Source organism: Lactuca virosa, chromosome 5 (assembly GCF_052849685.1).
Source record: "Lactuca virosa cultivar CGN04683 chromosome 5, Lactuca_virosa_CGN04683_v6, whole genome shotgun sequence".
Lineage (NCBI taxonomy): Eukaryota > Viridiplantae > Streptophyta > Magnoliopsida > Asterales > Asteraceae > Lactuca > Lactuca virosa.
The window spans coordinates 166,283,670-166,295,436 of NC_136430.1; the positions used below are offsets into that span (position 1 = coordinate 166,283,670).

At 35.5% G+C, this 11,767-nt stretch overlaps 1 pseudogene across 1 annotated transcript; it reads right to left on the reverse strand.

Moving 5' to 3' along the window:
- Positions 1-215: 215 nt before the first annotated feature.
- On the reverse strand, positions 216-1,964 carry LOC145111984 (lipoamide acyltransferase component of branched-chain alpha-keto acid dehydrogenase complex, mitochondrial-like; annotated as a pseudogene). Its single transcript, XR_013710407.1, has 8 exons — positions 1,942-1,964; positions 1,817-1,838; positions 1,593-1,739; positions 1,385-1,510; positions 893-1,311; positions 557-803; positions 379-467; positions 216-281 (listed from the first exon to the last, which is right to left on the reverse strand). The product of XR_013710407.1 is annotated as a lipoamide acyltransferase component of branched-chain alpha-keto acid dehydrogenase complex, mitochondrial-like (transcript).
- Between the last annotated feature and the right edge of the window lie 9,803 nt (positions 1,965-11,767).

The following is an 11,767-nucleotide window of genomic DNA, read 5'->3' on the forward strand; positions in this document are numbered from 1 at the left end:
TCGTTGTGCGCTAATCGTTGCTTACTACTACGACTGACTATGTGTTGGGTTAAGATTTGAAACCTTAATTTTCTATCTGCTGGCTTGATTTCAATCTTATTGTTACTTTCTTTTTCCTTTTTTCATGTAGATTTCTTCACAAGGCGTTGCATTTCAAGACGAATGGTTGTATGTCGTTCATCTTCTAGGGCACATTTACCTTAATGATCTGTAAGTTAAGACAATTTGTTTCTGTTTTTTGCCATTGCTAACTTTATTTGACGCGATAGTTCCTTAGTTATCTACAAAATAAATATAATATCATATAATATATTCAGTTAACTGATATAAAAAATAACAATAATTTCATTTTTGCTTAATTGTGTAGATTTTTCTAACCTCCAATATGGAAAGAGATTGAACATTCTTGATGTTTGGTACAACTAGTCCAGAAGGTGTGGCCATGGCAATTCCAATGTTGTGAGAGCCTATTAACAAATAAACAAACCACTTGACAGATTAATCAATTGAAAAATAAAAGCTAAAAAGAACATGTGAAATGGGAGAATATACAGACCTTTTAGAGTGACTTCATAATTTTTCAAGTTGAAGGTGCTGTTGACTAATGGATGTGTGGTCAATGTCATGGATAATGACTTTATTAACACGGGAGGAATGTGAATTTAATATCTGGATCAGTATTCTCTTTCTGGAAAGCTGATTTAAGTTTCATAAGCCCATCAAAATTTATTTCTTCCACATAAAGAAAATGAGGAACACTAGCAGCTGCAGTCATTGACTTAACCATTGCACGCTGATAAGCCCTAGCAACAAAGAACTTGACAACTTTAATAACATGCTTACTTCAATCAAATTCATGAAATTGTTTATTGTTAATATAATAATAATAAACCTTAGAGAGAATATCTTATCATGATAAAGTGATTCAGCCATCTCTTGTCATTTGCATGACTCTTTCTGAGCTCTAGCCATCTCTTGAAGTTGTTCTTCAGGTCCAGACATGGTTTCGATAGAAGTAGGATTAAAAGCAGGTTTGTCATCAACAATTCCTTTTTCTACACCATATTTTAGAACATCTTCTTTCAATATTCTTCCATGTTTACCACTTCCAGTGACATCAGCTAAATCAATACCATGTTGCTTTGCAAGACTTCTAACAGCAGGGGTGGATAAATTGTCATTTGCATGACTCTTTCTGAGCTCTAGCTTGTGTTCATCAGACTTTGATCCATCAGAAACTACTGATGCATCATAATCATTAAATGGAACAGCAGAATCATCAACCACCAAGTGTAATAGAGTTTCTCCAACCTGAAATCAAAGTCAAATCAAAATTACTTTACCATATATATGGAAATTGTTAATACTACTACTGGTGTTTTACCTTTATATGGTCACCAGGAGCATGCAGAATCTTGGAAACTTTCTCTTTATAGCGGCTTGTTATTTCTATAGTTGCTTTATCACTTTGAACTTCACAAAGAGGTTGATATTCTTCAACATGGTCTCCCTGAAAAAACAAGTTTAGTTGGAATGATTCAATTAAAGGAAAGGAAGATGTATTTATTGTAAGACCAAATCAAATCACTGACATCCTGGACAAACCATTTGAGGAGTTCACATTCTGCAATACCTTCACCAGTTTGTGCTAAAGGTACATCTATAGTGCCACCAGCTTGTTGACTATCCACTGCATTACTTGAAAAGTAGTGCCCCTTAACATTGTACAGTTTGTTCAACTACATAATTAAGTACAACCAAATCATTACCTTTTATGATAATTGTATGAAGTTTTATCAAGATTCAGATGAAATACCACTAATTTAATGGAATGCACCCTTGTTCACATAGAAACATGTAAAAGTTACTCAAAATTACAACTGTTGTCTTAGTTTCTGATGTATGTCTTTTAACTTTTGCAAGCAAGCAAAGCAAATTTACAATCCGAAATTGCCAATTTTCATGTTGAAACCAGGCTATCTAGAAGTTTTCTGGAGAAATTTAACACGTGTGTAGAGTTTAGTCACTAAAAGTGACTCATTTGACCAGAAAAGGTAATAGAGACATCAAATTAGAATGGGAGTGGTGAATCTTTAGGAAAGATACATTCTGAAAAAAGATTATTGAGCGAATATTCTTTATCAAAACCATAATCCTTTTGGCTACAAAATCAAAACCTAACAGTTTCCTTGAATCTAGTGAGTAATTTTGAGAGAAGCATTTGCATAAATGTAGTTTCTTATTCGATTTCGATATCTATGAGTCGAAAGAAGCCTATGCATGCACATAGGACTGAAATACATACACTCAGGTCGTACAGTGTTATCCTCTGATGATATGAGTATTTGTTTAATTGTTTGAAGTAATCATGCCTTGTTATATTTTTGTGTATTCTGATTGTGAATTACTTCTTTTGCAGCAAATGTCTTTCACAGATATCTAAAACCCAAAAATATTTTGGCCAATACGGATTGCAAACTCAAGATCTGTGACTTTGGTCTTTCAAGGGTTGCATTCAATGATCCACCAACTACTTATATATATAAACTACCCTTTTGGCAGCGATTTTACTTAGTGTAATATACATGGAGATTTGTCAACGACTTAATTTGACTATTGTTGGGTCACGGGTTGGTGAAGTCTTTTTAATTTGACCTGAAACCCGAAACCCAGAGGTATGTTTATTCAGCTACTCATCAAAATGGTTCATGTACACCACATGATGATATATTATCAATAAATCAAGATAATAATAATAATATTAAAACTTCAATTACTCCATTAAGCATCCTTTCATCACCTTCACCTATGATGGATTTATTAGACAGATTTGGTGCTACCCCTCCACCACCTAGTATGTTTATTTATTTATAATTTTATACTAAATTTTGGTCAATTTTTTTTTTTAAATTCTTCAGTTGCATTTGGAACCTGCTAGCAGTAACTCACTTCCTGCAAATGGTAGCGGCTCAATAACACAAAAATTACGAGTTACCAACACCCAACATGGTAAGGTAACTATAAATAAATCATCATGGAATGAAATGTTTGTGAGTTTTTTTTTAAAAAAGTATCGTTTACATGATGAATGTTGTTTGTTATGGCAGAAAGAAATCATTATGCGCATACGAATAAGTTACAAGTTGAACAACAAAGACATGTTGGAAGAAAGCCATCCCTCGTGAGATATGATAACGTTTTTCGCTCTCTTCTATCACCATCTCTTAGTGTTTATATTAGGGACAATGTTATTAAATATTATTTTTATCTTTGTATTCCCATGTTCTTAGGTCCAAATCATGGATATTTGAATTTGTTGATTTTGGAGGTGAAATGAGATGAGATATATGGTGCTAATAAAGATAAGACAAGGGCAACAAATTATGCCATTAATGACATTAATCACTTGCATTTGTGATTGTATTCATTACATATGGATTCAATACTTAGCTAAGTTGACCTAGCAATTTATTCTTCTAGGTTCACTCAATTAGTTCTTGTTTTTGTTGTAAATTGTAAATTGTAATTCAGTGTATTCTTGGTCCATGTGCATAACTTGAGAAGGTTCATATAGTATTTTAAAGAATGTTGACTCTTTGTTGACTGATTGTTGTTTTTTGTGCAGAAAGGTGCTTTATGTTCTGATACTAGCATTGGTCAAGGGGGTACTACTGCATGGAAGGTGCTTCAATACACACTTGCTTACAACAATGTACACAAACTAAGGAAATAGCAATGTAGTACTAGGTTATATAGTTAGGGAAAACTCTTAATAATAATGTACAAATATTTGTCTACTATTGGAATGATTATTGTATGACATTAACTTTTGTGCAATGGATTGTATTTTTTGTATATGGTATTTTATTTTCTATTATGAAACATGAAATGCAAATTTAATTTGAAAATTAGTAAATCTATAAATAATTTTTTTTAAAAAATAAAAATAAAAATTACGATATGCAAAAATGTGTGTCATCTTCATTTATGACATGGCCTTTCTTGACAGTGGCTTTAATGATACGCATTGCGTGTCATAAATGTGCGTCGTAAACGCGCATCGTCTATAGACGACGCGCAAAAGCGTGTCGTCTCTTGTTATGAGAGGGCCTTTCTTGACACGTATTTGCGCGTCGTCTGAGCGTTTTACCACACGCATTGCGCGTCGTAAAAGGCTGTTTTTCTAGTATTGTCAGGCTACATTCATTTCTAATACAACCGTGAACAGTCCTGGCCTAACCGAGATGTCAGGATTTTTCCCAATGTCTTATTTGAATTGTTATTATGTTTATTTTTCTAAGTCGCACAACTAAGAGTGTTTATTATTATGTTTTATTTGTTTTGTTCAGAGTTATTTAGTCCCTCTTTGGGTTTATACTTGCATATCAATGTGTGGTTAGATATGCCAGTTCACTATAAACAGAGCTCTGATACCAACCTGTCACACCCCCGAACCAGACGGCGGAAACGTCTGAGGGCTCGTGTGACTTAAATTGAAATATCATCACAATGAATATACATGTAACATAACATAAACATCACCATGCATTAATACATTACAACCGTCATTGTTCACATCCAGTACATTGTTTACATTACATAATCCCAAAAATAAATTGTTTATCAAATGGCATCACACAAAAGACATTCAGACACATGCTTGATAATTCTTCATTCTAACGGTTACCTGAGAACACAAGTTATTTTGAAAACGGTCAACATATATAATGTTGGTGAGTTCATAAGCAGGTTTGATATGAGAATGTTTTGTATTGCTTGTAAAACCCAGAAAATCCGATATTTTCTGAAACATAAATTGTTTACGAAAAAGGTGTGATGATCCATAAGTATATGCGTGAATGATTTCAAAGCATGTGAATGTAGTATGTTTCCCATAATGAATTCTTGTATTATAGTTATCGAAAGTAAAAGTGAATGATGTTGTTTCCCCGGAAAACCCGATGTTTTCCGATATAAATAGTATAATCGTTTTGTATTATTGTATCGTCACAACGAATGAATATGATTTCCAATGATTACTTAGATGGTATAGGATCTCTATGTGAGTCGTTATAACCATGCATAATAATGACTATTTCTTCTGTCTTGGCATTCAAGTGAAAGCCGGTATTGAATTAAGATTGTGTCACCCTAGACTGGTCGAGTCTAACTGTAGCGAACAACTTAGGTGTAGGGGAGTCACCCCCGTATAGATCTATTCACAAACTCTCACTCTCCCTCTAGGAGACTTTGATTATAACTACAGACTACGACCGACACTTATTGGTGTCGCCCGTTATTACTCACTAAATCCAAAAGAAATTGTATAACATTGTTCCACGACCCGATTTATGTTTACTTGAATAAAGGTAAGCCTAACAGACGAAGAGAAGAGGACTACGGAGGCCCACTAACTTTGTATGTTATTACAGGCTGTCGAGTATGCTACGGACACGTTATAGCCCATTAAGAATATTATAAAGGTTTAAGGTCTTATTAGCAATACAAGTGGACCATTAAGGTCCAATAGTATGTTAAAGCTAGTAAAGGCCTAGTGGGTATGTAATTGGGTCACCGAAAGCCCAATAAACGTGTGTGATTATATTGGGTCCAATAATCAGGATATTGGGCCATAAAGGCCTAATAGCACGAATAGAAGATATTTGAGCCCAACCATTGAATCATTTATAATTTATTGATCTTAAGTTCGTAATGTAGTTGTTTGTTGTAAGTGAGATGTTTATTCGAAGTATTAAAATTTTTTGACGTTTGATTTATAACGAAGCTTGGTTATACGTGCGTGTATATATATATATATATATATATATATATATATATATATATATATATATATATATATATATATATATATATATATATATTTATATTTCTAAAACCATGCGTTATAAACTTAATATTTTTAGCCCAATCATTTAATATTTGTCTACTTGGCCCAAAAACATTTAGTTTGACCATTTCAGCCCCTTAATCTATAAAAATGGCACTTTTAGTCCCCTTTTATGAAAATTGACATTTTTGGTCCTTAAACCGTTTTTCTTGACATTTTAGACCCAAACTTTATTTAAATAATAATTTCAGCCCAAAAATATTGTATTTGTCATTTCCAGCCCTTAATTGTTAAAAGTTTACACTTTTGGCTTAAATTCCGTAAGTTTTACAATTTTGACCCCAAAATCAAAAACTTTGCATTTTTAGTCCAATTTTTGCATCAAAGTCATTTTCAGCCCTTAAAAATAGTTTATTCATGTTTTAGACTCATCGTTTGTTAAGTTTTCCAATTCAACCCCTCAACATTTCATTTTTTCGCAACTTTGGGCCCAAAAACTCGTGAGGCCCAAATTAAAGCCCAATAAGCTAAAATTTATGTTTTTGACCCCTAGAAAAGTGTTATTTTCATAAAAGTTAGATTTCTATGTAAATAATACCATTTTGTCTTTATAACACCGAAAATTACATATTTTACCCAAACTTTGATTATTTTTGCAAAAATGACACATTCACATGCTTTGAAATCATTCACGCATATACTTATGGATCATCACACCTTTTCGTAAACAATTTCTGTTTTAGAAAATATCGGATTTTCTGGGTTTTACAAGCAATACAAAACATTCTCATATCAAACCTGCTTATGAACTCACCAAAATTATATATGTTGACCGTTTTCAAAATAACTTGTGTTCTCAGGTAACCGTTAGAATGAAGAATTATCAAGCATGTGTCTGAATGTCTTTTGTGTACTGTCATTTCATAAACAATTTATTTTTGGGATTATGTAATGTAAACAATCTACTGGATGTGAACAATGACGGTTGTAATGTATTAATGCGTGGTGATGTTTATGTTATGTTACATGTATATTCATTGTGATGATATTTCAATTTAAGTCACACGAGCCCTCGGACGTTTCCGCCGTCTGGTTCGGGGGTGTGACAGGTTGGTATCAGAGCTCCGTTTATAGTGAACTGACCGAAGTCCGGTCCAGTCCGAAGCCACCACCTGCGAGCCACCTGTCCGAAGCAGCCTCCTTTCCGGGAAACAAAATGCTGTCTGAATCACCACCTATCATGTGAGTTCATACCCCCGTATTTTCATAATTTCTACTGTTTTAAGGGGGGAATACAAGCATAACACAAGAACTTTGTGTTATGAAATCATGATTTCAAATCATGATAAAACGACATTAAATCATCAAAAATACCCAAAACATCAAACTCTTTTATAAACTTATATTTTTCCCCAAAATTCATATTTGTATATATGTATGTATATAAATAAGATTTAAAAGGCTTAGGACTGATAACTCATTCTGGGTCCTTTTCCTTGTTTGGATGTGGGCTTATAGTACCGATTATTTGTCCGAGTGTCGTTTAAATTTTACTTATATATAAATTTGTGTATGTATATAAATATAAAAGTTATTTCATCAGTTCCAAATACCTTTGTAACATGTTGAGCAAGGGATTACATGAAAACATAGTTAAATACCGATTCAGAAAGTACATATAAATTATAATAGGTATAATTTATGATACATAGAACAATAATTCATGATTCAAGTATACTAGAATACACTGTTTTACAAGAAACAAGGGTTTTGATTCAGAATAAACCAAGGGTTTACACTTATCAAATACATGTTCGGAATACTAATTCAAGAACATACTGTCAATCATTTATTTCAGAATGATTGGGTTTTCATGACTAATATACATGTAACGTTTATATGCTTTTTATGAGACATTCAATTCAGGTTGTTTAATTCATTTTAGACAACCAAGGTAAAGTCCTGACATTATAACCAGAATCTCCAGCTCGGGGATCGAAACAAGTTGTGTGTAGATCTATATCAGGATTGACAACCCCGCACTCAGGCTGTTAGCTACAGTCAGGCATACACGCCAATGAGTGGAAATTGTTATCAACAGTTTAAACGCCCACAAAGCGTTTGTTTCAGGCCATCCGTCATAGTATGGTTATAATAGCTCATTAAAAAGATATTAACAATACGTTAATGTATAAACAACTAAACGAAAGTACACCTTCAAAGTACCAGTTTACAGAATACAAACTACAATGGTTCAATACAGTTTTCAATAACAGCTGGTGGAGCCAGGCACACTCTCAGTTACAAGTTTTCATAAATGAATACAAATACAAAACATTGATACAAAGAGAACGGTTTTATGAGAATAAAACTACTTTTCATATACAATAGAAAATATAGGATTTTCTGGAACAATTTACATATACAAGATACAGAGATACTCTTTCAAACATAAACACTTATGCACTCACTCAACTTTATGTTGATACTCTATTTTCAAATTACTTGTATTCTCAGGGAAATAATACACAGGTACTCCCCGAGCTTTTTGAGAAGATGGAGCTATGTTGAGTCATATCTTCTTTTGTATAACTATTTTGGTTCAATATACAATGATTGAACACATGTAAATACTTATACTTTTTAAATACAATGGTTGTTTGTACTTTGATTACTATGATGCATGTGTTGTGATACTACAATTGAAGTCCTCCACCCCCGGACGTTTCCACCGTCTGGTTTGGGGGTGTGACAGATTTTTATCAGAGCATTGTTTATAGTGAACTCAGTATATCAATCCATAAAAGATATACAAACTATAAATACATCGGGGCTAGGAGCTCTGACTACAAGTATAGTTTTTAAAGATTTAAGTATTTTTAGAAGAAGTATACTAAAACTCATACCTACAAGTACAGTATCACAGTCATAAGAACTTAAAAGTATTTGGATGTTGAACACTATAGTCAAACCTGAGCAGCTATGTAATCATATCTGGAATTAATATAGCCTGATCAACTATATTGACTTGAGATACGACCAACATGTGTTTGGGAGTGATAGTAGTGTTGCGACATGTCTAAAACTTACCATACATATTCATAAGAACTATAGAATAGAACACAAAGATTAAAATACTACGGAGAGTATTTTTCTAAACTTACTTCTAATACAGAACCTATGGTTGAACACAATTTACCTGGGGACCCCTACAATCCACAAAATGCAGGCTGGATCACAGACTTAGATGAAGAACCCTTTGAGGACAGCGAATCAAGTGGTACGGATACAGAGCCACAAGTCTGTAACCCTGGGGAGCGTCCCCTAAGGCAAGAGGAAGCAGAACCCATACCCGAGTGGGGCCAATACATAAACCATTGGAGTCGACAAGACGGCCAACGCCCTCCTTACGGAATGGCACGAGGTTTCTATAACGTCTCGAGAGGAGGAACAGCCGATAGAGCTCTTCCAGTTATAGTAAACCGAATTGCCCGGCAATTCGATCAATCAAGGATTTCGATTAATCGAATCCTAGAAGTGAATACGGTTGCGCAGGCTAACACTGCAGATATCCTTCGTCTGGACGAAATGCAGGATGACAACCAGCACCATACTGAAGCCCTTCAAAGGCAACTTAATGCTGCTGAATCAGAGATAAGAGAATTGAGGGAGCATCAAGCTGCCCAAGAAAGGCGCTGGAAAGCACAAGACAAAGTGGAACCCAGCAACCGTCGTAGCAACCGTCGCAAGTAGTGTTCGCACTGCTTCTACTTTCTACTTTCTATATCGAATGTATATACTACTTTTCACGATATGTACAAAACCGAGTATCAATAAAACAATAAGCACTTTACTTCAACAAGAGTTAGTAAAATTCTCATAAACATCCTATTCCAAAGTTTTGGATCACAGAAATGTTCCAGTGTTATTTTTCATGCTTTCAATACGACTGCGAAAATTTTATTTTCGGTAGGTCGGTTTGATGTCGACGCTTTCTCAGTATTGGGGTATATTATAATCGTGCTTTAAGGTCAAGTTTTCCGGACCTTATGTACTTAATATACCAATACAATCGACATGTACATTCATACTCTTTGAAAAATAACCATTCAATTTCATATTATCCTGTTGCAAGTTGTACTTGCAGTGGATTTCTATTTCCACTTCTTTACAAAATTCACGTTGAGTTAAGTGTTTCGTTCAGAGATATCAAATTCATATTCATTCTTGATATCTTACCATCTTTTATCTTTTAACTTGTATAAAAAAGATGCCTCCTCGTAGAAATCCAAGACGTGACAATGAAGCACCGACGCCACCCCCACCACCACCTCCTCAATTCGACCCCGCTATGTTTCAAGCGGCGGTCACGGCGGCTGTAGCGGCTGCCATGGTTCATATTAATACTCCTGGTGCTAGTGGGTCGGGAGCTGGTGCACGTCCTTCTAACCATGGCGATGGTCATGAGCACTCGCGAGAGTGTACTTATAAAGACTTCTCGAACGCCAAACCTAGGACCTTAAATGGAACTGGAGGTGTAATGGTTTTAAGGCATTGGATTGAGAAGACAGAAGCAATCTTTGAAATTTGCTCCTATTCGGAGGGTAGCAAAGTTAAATTTGCTACCTGTACCTTTTCAGATAGGGCCCTAACATGGTGGAATGGCCATGTTAAGTCACTAACTTTATTAGTGGCTAATACGATGAGCTGGGAGAACTTAAAAGCCATGTTGATGCGGGAATACTGTCCGCGTGGTGAAATTCAAAAACTTGAGCAGGAGTTCTGGGGTCTTATCATGGCTGGTGCAGACATAACTACTTACACGAATCGGTTCTGTGACTTGGCGATTCTGTGTCCTGAAATGGTTGCTCTGGAGAGCAAAAAGATCGAAAGGTATATTTGGGGACTGTCGCCCCAGATACAGGCAAGTGTCATTGCCTCTAGACCTGTTACCTTTGACAGTGCCAAGGAATTGGCACAGTCACTTATTGACCATGGAAATCGTCAAAATTCTGTGGTTACTGCTCCAGAACAACCTAAGGAGAACAACAACAACAACAGCAAGAAGAAGGTTTGGAACAAGAAGAAGGGCAAATCTCCTCTGGAACCTTCAAAGAAGCAACAAGTAGTGGCAGTCCATGCTACTACTGTACCTGCTACCATACCTACTATTGTACCTGCTACTGTCCCTAATAACCTTGCACCAACTAAGCCCTATGCTGGTACCCTCCCTAAATGCAACAAGTGTAATTTTCACCACAACGGAAATTGCTGAGAAATGCAGTGCCGTAACTGCAATAGGAAAAGGCATACTGCCCAATTCTGTAGAATACCACCCCAACCACTTAACCAAGTACATGCCGCTGGAGTAGGCCGAGCATGCTACCAATGCGGTGATGCGGGGCATTTCAAGAAAGATTGTCCAAAAGCTGGAAATGCCGGTGGAGTTGGGAGGATTCTAGCCCTGGGTCATGAAGAAGCGGTGGCAGGCCCTGCAGTTGTCACGGGTACGTTCCTTCTCAACAATACTTATGCTTGCATTCTATTTGATTGTGGTGCTGAAAGGATCTTCGTGAGCCATAATTTTAAACATCTACTAAATCAAAACTCCCAACCACTAAATGAAACGTTTACAGTAGAAATGGCTAACGGGAAATCCGAATCCACCAACGATATATACATAGGATGTATCCTTACCTTGAATGACTTTTCTTTCCCAATAGACCTTATGCCGGTCTCTATCAAAAGTTTTGACATCATAATAGGTATGGATTGGTTGTGCCCCAACCATGCCGACATTCTATGTTATGGAAGAGCTATTCGTTTGAACTTACCAACTAATGAAACTCTTATTATCTATGGCAACAAACCCGGAACGAACCTTCAGATCATTTCTTGCATCAAGGGACATAAATACCT